The sequence below is a fragment of the Mchenga conophoros genome, linkage group LG4 (assembly GCF_057382185.1).
Source record: "Mchenga conophoros isolate Kocher_MC1m ecotype Shallow Benthic linkage group LG4, M_conophoros_male_GT1.1, whole genome shotgun sequence".
NCBI classification, from domain to species: Eukaryota; Metazoa; Chordata; class Actinopteri; order Cichliformes; family Cichlidae; genus Mchenga; species Mchenga conophoros.
This window is the reverse complement of record NC_140529.1, coordinates 35,298,611-35,308,075: the sequence shown is the minus strand read 5'-3', so window position 1 is coordinate 35,308,075 and position 9,465 is coordinate 35,298,611. Positions and strand designations below refer to the sequence as shown.

At 39.5% G+C, this 9,465-nt stretch overlaps 1 pseudogene across 1 annotated transcript; it reads right to left on the bottom strand.

The window, feature by feature from the left end:
- Positions 1 to 4,885: 4,885 nt before the first annotated feature.
- LOC146576661 (uncharacterized) lies at positions 4,886 to 7,580 on the bottom strand (annotated as a pseudogene). Its single transcript, XR_014892349.1, has 3 exons — positions 6,797 to 7,580; positions 6,608 to 6,724; positions 4,886 to 5,958 (listed from the first exon to the last, which is right to left on the bottom strand). The product of XR_014892349.1 is annotated as an uncharacterized LOC146576661 (transcript).
- Positions 7,581 to 9,465: the final 1,885 nt, after the last annotated feature.

The following is a 9,465-nucleotide window of genomic DNA, read 5'->3' as shown; positions in this document are numbered from 1 at the left end:
TGGAATATTACTCTCACGGAAGAGTGCAAACTCATGTGCTGGTGTTCCAGATTAACTGGTGTCACAGATTAACTGGTGACGGTTAAACAGATGTGTAGTAGATAACAAACCAGGAAATAAACAGTTAATATTTAATCTGTGACATTTGTCAGGTTAATTGTGTGGTGGCCCACTAGAGGGCTCCACTCAGACCCTGATCTTCAGGTGCACTGTCTAAAGCAGCGGTCCCCAACCCCCGGGCCTCGGACCGGTACCGGGCCGCGAGAGTTGAGGCTCAGGTGTGAAATGTATGGTTTTCAGGGTTTTTATCGGTTTTCAGCGTTATTTTGTTATCGTTTTTATCGTTAACTCTGTTTTCCTGGGTCTTTTCAAGTGTGTTATGAATAAATCTTCTTTTTTTCGGTACCGGTACTAGTTTTATTTTGTTGTATTTATCCGCGACACCTTAAAGGCCAGTCCATGAAAATATTGTCGGGCATAAACCGGTCCGTGGCGCAAAAAAGGTTGGGGACCGCTGCCCTAAAAGACTGGCAGCTCTAATTGCAGCAAAAGGTGGTTCTACAAAGTATTGACTCAGGGGGCTGAATAATTACGCACACACCACTCTTCAGTTATTTATTTGTAAAAAATGTTTTGAATCATGTATGATTTTCCTTCCACTTCTCACGTGTACACCACTTTGTGTTGGTCTTTCACGTGGAATTCCAATAAAACTGATTCATGTTTGTGGCTGTAATGTGACAAAATGTGGAAAAGTTCAAGGGGGCCGAATGCTTTTGCAAGCCACTGTATTTTCAGATTGTTTCTATGCTTTGTTGGTTTCAACCTTTGACTCAACCTGGCTGTCACTGTGCACATGTGCCTTAAATGAGTCACAGTGGTTTTAATGATTTACACTGAGTTACTGAGTTACTAAATTGTGTCAAATTTAGCAAAAGCTGTTCAATGTTTTGCAAAAAGAGTGATTTATTAAAAAGCTCAGGACACTGAGAATTTGGTTTAGAGAATGGGAGTAAGTGTTTTACCATTTCAGATCAATTTTAAGCAGAGGCATGGCCAAGGAGGATTTGGAGTAAATTATTTCACTGAATCATATAAATAGTGGTGCAACGGATCACAGTTTATCCGTAACCCGAACCGATCCCACTCCACGGATCGGCACGCACGTGATCCGAAGATTCGAAAAAGAAGGAAAAAAAGCATGTGTATGGTGCGCATAGTCAGTCTGTCAAGCGATAGTTATGGCCAGCGCTGGCGGTCCAAGTGGAGGAGCAGAGGAGTTTGCGGCATTTAAGCAGCCCTTCGCTGCCCAATCCGACCGGGCTAAAGCTATTACAAAAGCTACTGGGGCCCAACTACAAATGGGTGGACCTCCAGGTCAACAGAAAGCTATGTGACCGTGACCACTCATTATATCACAGCAAAATGGCTCTTAGAACCGGATCTTTGACGTGAACGACGCGAGCCGACTCCTTATCGCGAGCCGTGGGGTGTTTTTTTTCTTTCTCGCACCCTCTCGCACTTTTTTCCGCTTCACTGTGGTTTGCAGTGTTTTGTGTTGTTTCACTTTAAATTTATTTAAAGGGAAAAAGCTGAAAATTTAAATAGTTAAAAGTTGAAATGTGAATAGTTGGTTTTTGTATTATATGATTTATTACATTTTCTGTGGAGTGAATAAATAAAAGTATATTTACGGTGGCCCCTAGAGACAAAGCACGTAAAAACTCCAAAACACGTAAAAACTCAGAAGCACATAAAAACTCAAAACACGTACAAAACACAACACAAGTGCTCCAGGATGCTAGGCGCAGTATTGAGCTTTTGTTACCTAGTGGCTACACAAGCCAGCAAGTACCAACGACCGGATTTGGTGTGTGGTAGTAACAGGTAAATGAACTTTTTTTTTAAATTATTTGAATATATATGAGTGCCTGTGTATAAATACACAAACAATACACATATGCTGTCATGCTTTCAATTGTGTAATTTAAGTGATCTAGGTAGCTCTGTTTTGGAAGTTCAGTTCATGCTAGAAATGTGTTTTGGAGTTTGTACGTGTTTTGTCTCTAGGGGCCACCGCATATATTTATATATAAACATATATAAATAAAACCCCTTTTTTTACATTAGTAATTCATTTTGTGCATAATTTTATATTATTGTTAATAATAAATTAATTAAAGCAACAAAACAACCTGAAGAGCCGGTTCGGAGCCGAAAGTAGAGTAGAATGGGAGGGAGAGCCTTCAGTTTTCAGGCCCCTCTTCTGCGGAACCAGCTTCCAGTTTGGATTCGGGAGACAGACACTATCTCTACTTTTAAGATTAGGCTTAAAACTTTCCTTTTTGCTAAAGCATATAGTTAGGGCTGGACCAGGTGACCCTGAATCCTCCCTTAGTTATGCTGCAATAGATGTAGGCTGCCGGGGGATTCCCATGATGCATTGAGTTTTTCCTTTCCAGTCACCTTTCTCACTCACTATGTATTAATAGACCTCTCTGCATTGAATCATATCTGTTATTAACCTCTGTCTCTCTTCCACAGCATGTCTTTAGCCTGTCTTCCTTCTCTCACCCCAACCGGTCGCAGCAGATGGCCGCCCCTCCCTGAGCCTGGTTCTGCCGGAGGTTTCTTCCTGTTAAAAGGGAGTTTTTCCTTCCCACTGTCGCCAAAGTGCTTGCTCATAGGGGGTCATATGATTGTTGGGTTTTTCTCTGTATCTATGAAGCGCCTTGAGGCGACTTTTGTTGTGATTTGGCGCTATATAAATAAAATTGAATTGAATTGAATTGAATTGAATTGAATTGAAAGAGCCGTTCTCTAAAAAGAGCCAGAAATCCCATCACTAATACATAAGCATGTATTTGAATCTGTAAATATCCGAATGGTGACTCAGTGACATTATCCCATATTGTTCTGTGGATAAGATGGTACCAGCCAACAGCAGCAACAATGTTGTTAAACCAGCTGTGATCATAGCGGTGCTAACAGCTCGAGGTTTGAGACAGTTACACAACAAATAAGGTTCCTGATCTAAAATGCTTAAGGTGTCTGTAACGAATGAGAAGCAGGAGCAGGAAACTCACCAGTGTGCTCTCTAGATGCAGGGTGATGAAGTAAAGGATTAATATATCTACCGTTTCCTTATTTTCTCAGATAAGTCACTGAAGATTAAAAACACAGACAAGAGATTCAGATTCAGTTGTCAAAATAACTTTATTGTCCACTTTTTTTGTTACAAACAAAATGTGTCTTAATTTGAGAAAAATGTAATTCAATTGATAAAGATTATCCATGTTTATATCCATATTAACATGTGTTTTATCTATATGTTGTCTTTTTACTATGCACTTGTACAAGAATAAACTACAACAAATTAAGAACACAACACACCTCTTTATATAAAACAAATTTATATGCTAAAATTAACATTAATCACAGAATAAATGAGGGAGACTGATAGCTTCAAAGTTAGAGAGAGAAGGGGCGACTATCCACAGGCAGGTGTGGCAAAAGTACAGATATTCTTTACTTAAACAGAAGTACAGATGTTTGTGCTAAAATACTTTACTACTCCAAAAAATGCATCTGTACTTTGAGTAAAAGTGAAAAAGTAAAGGGTATATTAATGTAATAATAAAATAATATTAGTACAATCAAAAGCTTTTTCTTTCTTTCTTTTTTTTTTTTTTTTTTTAATTTTTCCTTCACAGCTGCATCTAAACTAAATCTACTACATCTTCACCAAAAACACCAAATAACAAGTCTTTTTCTTTTCTTTTCTTTTTTGAAACAGTAAGGATTAGAAAGAACAGATATTTTCGTTAAAGTGTAGTAAGTATAATGTAAGGTAAGTAATGGAGAGAAAACCTCATATATATATATATATATATATATATATATATATATATATATATCCAGATCAACGCCAGTAAAACCAAGGAACTGGTGGTAGACTTCCGCAGGCACAAGCATTCTCCACTGCAACCACTGAACATCCAAGGTATGGACATTGAGGCTGTGGACAGCTACAGGTACCTTGGTGTTCATCTGAACAATAGACTGGACTGGACTCATAACTCAGACGCCCTCTACAGGAAAGGGCAGAGCAGGCTGTACCTGCTGCGGAGACTCAGGTCGTTTGGAGTGGAGGGCCCACTCCTGAAGACCTTCTATGACTCTGTGGTGGCTTCTGCTATCTTTTATGGTGTGGTCTGCTGGGGCGGCAGCATCTCTGCTGGGGACAGGAAGAGACTGAACAGGGTGATCCGAAGGGCCAGCTCTGTTCTAGGATGCCCTCTGGACCCAGTGGAGGTGGTGAGTGACAGGAGAACGGCGGCTAAGCTGTCATCCCTGTTGGACAACATCTCCCACCCCATGCAGCAGACTGTGACAGCACTGAGCAGCTCCTTCAGTGGGAGACTGCGGCACCCACGGTGTGGGACGGAGAGATTTCGCAGGTCTTTCCTCCCCACTGCTGTCAGACTCCATAATAAAGACTTTAACTGATCAAGCACACACATCCATACATATGCAATAATACTAAGTGCAATAATCCTTTCTGTCATCGTTGTATTTTTACTCAGTTGTATATAGTATTTGTATTTGTATTCTATTTTTATCTTATTGTATATTTATTTTATTTTATTCTACTGTATATAGTATTTTATTCTATTCTGTACAGTTGTGTACTGTATTTATTCTTATTGTATTCTAATTTTTGCCTCATAACTTTTGCACTGTCCACTTCCTGCTGTGACAAAACAAATTTCCCACGTGTGGGACTAATAAAGGTTATCTTATCTTATCTTATATATATATATATATATATATATATATATATATATATATATAAATTGAAACAGTAACTGTTTATATGGTAAAGCATAATGAATTATGAAATTTGATCTCACTTCCTTTGTGCATTAATTGTAGTAAACAATAAGGAATTTCATTAGTACATACAATGCAGTAATCTCTGTATTCAGAGATTATACCTTCTGTTTCTATGGAGATTTAGCTTGTTGTCTCAGGATAAAATGGACTTTCCAGGATGCCTTTGTTTTTCTCTGATTTTCGAAGACCTTTCTTCAGAGAGTCACAAATCTTCTGCCATGAGTCGATCTCTGAGCTCCAAAGTGCAGCTCTGGCTTGGATGACCTGGGAAACTTTTGCCTCACAGCCTTTTGCCAGACTGGTGCCGTCTCTGTAGATGAAGAAAATATCCATGCCAAGGAAGAGATCATTGAGAGCGATGATCCCACCCCTTGATGTCTTTGAGAGAGAGCAAGAGATCCTTTGAGAGCTGCCTCACCAATATCTGGGATATCTGAGGCCAGCCTGCTTGCATTACGTAATGCTTTTCCTTCCTGAGCCAAAACTTTACCAGCACTCGGAAACACTTTGGCAGCAGAGGTAGCATCAGTAACTAAATCAAAAGTGCCCTTTCCAACAGTCCAAACTTTAGATGCAATCCTGCTTACTCCCACAGCCATCTCTACCTTACTTGTTTCTATTCCACACACTCGTTGATCGGTCACTTTTTGCAGACAATCTTGAAGACTCTGTACATCTTCCATGAAGTTCTTGAAAACTTCACCAGCTTTTGTTTGATGCTTATGATTAACTTTCATCTCTGCTCCAGTGGTCACAGCACTGTTAAGACCACTGGTGATTCCCAGCCCAACACCAGTCATTGTCAATGCTAGTGATGCTCCTGCTGTTACAGGAATTAACGCCAAGCCAACAATGGACAGCACACCACCAATCGCCCCTGCTGAACTGCCTGCCACACTGGAGATCTTTGAACCCTTACTCATCTTGTCTAGCTGAACAGCACACTGCTCCAGCTCATCTAGGAACTTCAACATCCTGGGCTGGTGTTCTTCAAACTTACTGATGAAATCCTCACCAGCCTTTTCCTTGAACATGAACACCATTCGGAAGTTTGGGTCCATCCTGAAAATGCCAAAATTAAAGTTAGACTAAAAACCTTATTTTAGTAAAGGATGGAAACAATGCGATGTGAAAAGAAGGCACTACTGGCTCACATCCCAAGCAAGTGCACCAAAAGAGGTTGGAGCAACTAAAGGGGCTGAAGAATCACCCCTTCACTGAGAGTGTGCAGTTGACATCTGATGGTAACAACCTTTCCAGTAGGTGTTTGCCAACAACCATCCATTTGTAGTCTTTGTTGAAAAATAATTCCAAAGTTTAAAAACAAACAAACAAAGAGAACTGCATTTTCTTCTTTAATTGCAATAATTTGATAGATTCTTTTATTGTGAGCTAAGTTCTAGTTGGACAGCTAGTATTAGTGAAAACATCCAGCTGTTCATTTATGGTGCATTTGTTAATGTTCTACAATCTTTTCTTTTTTCAATTTTTTGAGGTACAAAATTAACCTGGTAATGTTTTGACAAAAATCCTTATTAAACTTAAAAACAATCTATTTATTTTGCTGACCCACTGATTCACAATGGTTTCTTTAAATCTCTCACATGACCATAAATAGCATCATAAACGCCTCACTTTAGAGATATGGAATTTCAGATATTATTCTGACAGATAAAGATTTGTGAGTGATGCTGTGTACTGATAGACTTACCTGATTTCTTCAAGCAGATAAATATGATGAAGCATACTTTGTATGCCAGCCTCAGACAAATCCACATTCAAGTCTACCACAGCCTTTGTGCTCTTCAGCTAGATATCATTTATGGCACTGTGGAAGAAACAGTTACACTTCTTATGTGTTCTTGCTTCAAAACAAAATGTGCTCTTTATTAGATGTTACCTTTCCTCCAGCTTCTCATGGATTATCTGGGTGGTCACTATGTATCTGTCCAGCTGATATGCCAGCACATCCACATTCTCAAGTTTGGGGAGGAAGAAGACTTTTGAATCTCTTTTAAACTCCAGCAGCAGAGGGCAGATTTGTTGTGCAGCACTGATGACAGACTGAATATGTTCAAGTCTGATCCCTTCAGGCAGGTGTAACTCCTGGTTTTCTCTAAATACTTGCAGTGAGGTGACTGCCAGCTTCTCCACTGCATCCAAGAAAGGCTCGAGTTTCTCCTGGCCTCTCAAAACGTACTCCAACACTTCAGTCAGCTCCTTCTCCAGCTTTTCACGCCTGCTATCTGCACTTACTTTGTTCTTTATGAATTTCAGAAAGGCCGTGCATTTTTCCTCTGAATTGTAAACATGTGTGATTTTCAGGTCTAGTGCGTCAATGCCATCTTTGATATCCATCAAGGTGTCTAACTCAGTCTCTGTCCACAGCAGCCATTTAGAGAACCCCTCACAGAATCCTGTCACTGTGTGGATGTAGGTCAGGGTGTCTGTGATGTAGCGGCATAAGGCCGTCTGTTGCTCCTTTCTATAAGACAAAACAATACTGTCTGTATGTTGATTTATCTCGGCTGATACGGAGTCAAAACAAAACAGAAAAAAATTATTTTTCCTCATTCTATGATTATGCTTATTATTTGCATACAAAAACTGAATAAGACAAACATTTTCTGGCTTTTCATTAAATATAATTACTTGTGCAGATCATACTTGTGTTTTTGCAGTATATAATATGGCCAGCTGTAGCGCAGATAGTTTTCACTTTACCTTTTCCCCGACATCCTTTGCCTTCACGTCTTCACGAGCACTGTTTTCCTCTGGTTTATGTTGTTTGACAGAAAAAAAGATTTAAAATTGTTTTAAGTTAAGCAGAGATATCAGTTGGTATGGTTGAGGAGCTTGTTTTAAAACCTTCATTCAGGTAAGTTTGGTTGGTTTTGCTTTCACTCCTAATAAACCCTACAAAGAAACCACGCCCACTTCTGTTGTTATCTCATAACAACACGTTCTCTTGAATTGGCTAACAAAAAACTAATTTAGCTAGCTTACCGCACATGTGGTGTGGCAAGATATATGCACTTAAATGTTAAGTGATTCGCTGTTCCACGAAATTGCTAATCTTCACCCATAAAACTGCTAAAATCAACTTTGTGAGCTCACTCTTTCTGTATTTTTTGTGTTTTAAATTACAAAAATAAAAGAAAAAATTCTGCAGACACTGCCGCTGATCTAATATGAAAAAACACTAAAAAAAAAAAAAGGGTGTCACCGTGTAATCTTGAACAGCACCGAAAATGTTTTACCTAATATTACAGTTGTTCTTTTTATTGATTTTATTATTAGTTTTTTTTTTAATACGTAAGAGAATAGAATAGAATAGCTTTTTATTGTCACTGTTACAAGAACAGTGAAACGCAGTTTGGCATTTCTCCATGTGTGTGAACTACACAATAGCGTAAGTATCTACACAATAACACAGACAAATTTATATTTACACAAGAAAGATATGTACAAGTTACACCTGCAAACATATGGATACACCCATACAAACATACACACACATACATACATATATGCATATATACATATATGTATGCATACATACATACACACACATATTTCCACATTCAGGCTTACATATATATACACATACATTTACATGCCATCTGAGGAGCAGGTGCATTGAGAGGTGCAGTGTGATCAGTGGTATTGCACATTGAGTGTGTGTGTGTTGGGGGGGTGCTGTTGCCACTATACTAAATAAAGTTATAATAAATACAGTTTAAAGAGGTAGGAATGTTGGTTGCATTAAAGTATAAATAGAAATACGGATTATAAATAAGATGTAATGTCCATGAGTATTGGCAGTGCAGTTAACCTCCAATCAGGAGGTAGGCCATGTTTAACAGCCTGTGGGTAAAAACTTCTGTTGAGTTTGTATTCGACCTGATGGACCTGTAGCGTTTACCAAAGGGAAGGGGGGGGGGGGGGAGTGTCCAGGGTGCGAGGGGTCTTTGATGATGATACTCGATATCTGCTGAAGTCTGCCAGTATAAATGTCTCTGAGGGGGGTTAGTGAAGTGCTAATTGCCTGCTCTGCTGCTCTCACCACCCGCTGCAGTTTCCTCTTGTCCTCCACAGTGCAGCAGTTGAACCATAGTGTGCAGCAGAAGGCTCTCAATGGTGGAGCAGTAGAAGTTTACTAGCAGTCTCTGGGGTAATTGGGCCTGGCGTAGTTTCCTGAGGAAGTACAGCCTTTGTTGTGCTTTCCCTACCTGGTGGGAAATGTTTGTGGACCGGGTAAGGTCGGCCAAGATGTGAATTTAAAGCTTTCTACCCTTTCTACCTCCTCTCCATCAATGTAGAGGGTAGAGTGCTCAGATCGCTTTGTTCTTCTGAAGTCGATTACCATCTCCTTGGTCTTGGCTGTGTTCAGATGCAGGTTGATGTCGTCACATACAGATAAGTTTGGTTGGTTTTGCTTTCACTCCTAATAAACGCTACAGAGAAACCACGCCCACTTCTGTTGTTATCTCATAACAACACGTTCTCTTGAATTGGCTAACAGAAACTAATTTAGCTAGCTTACCGCACATGTGGTGTGGCAAGATA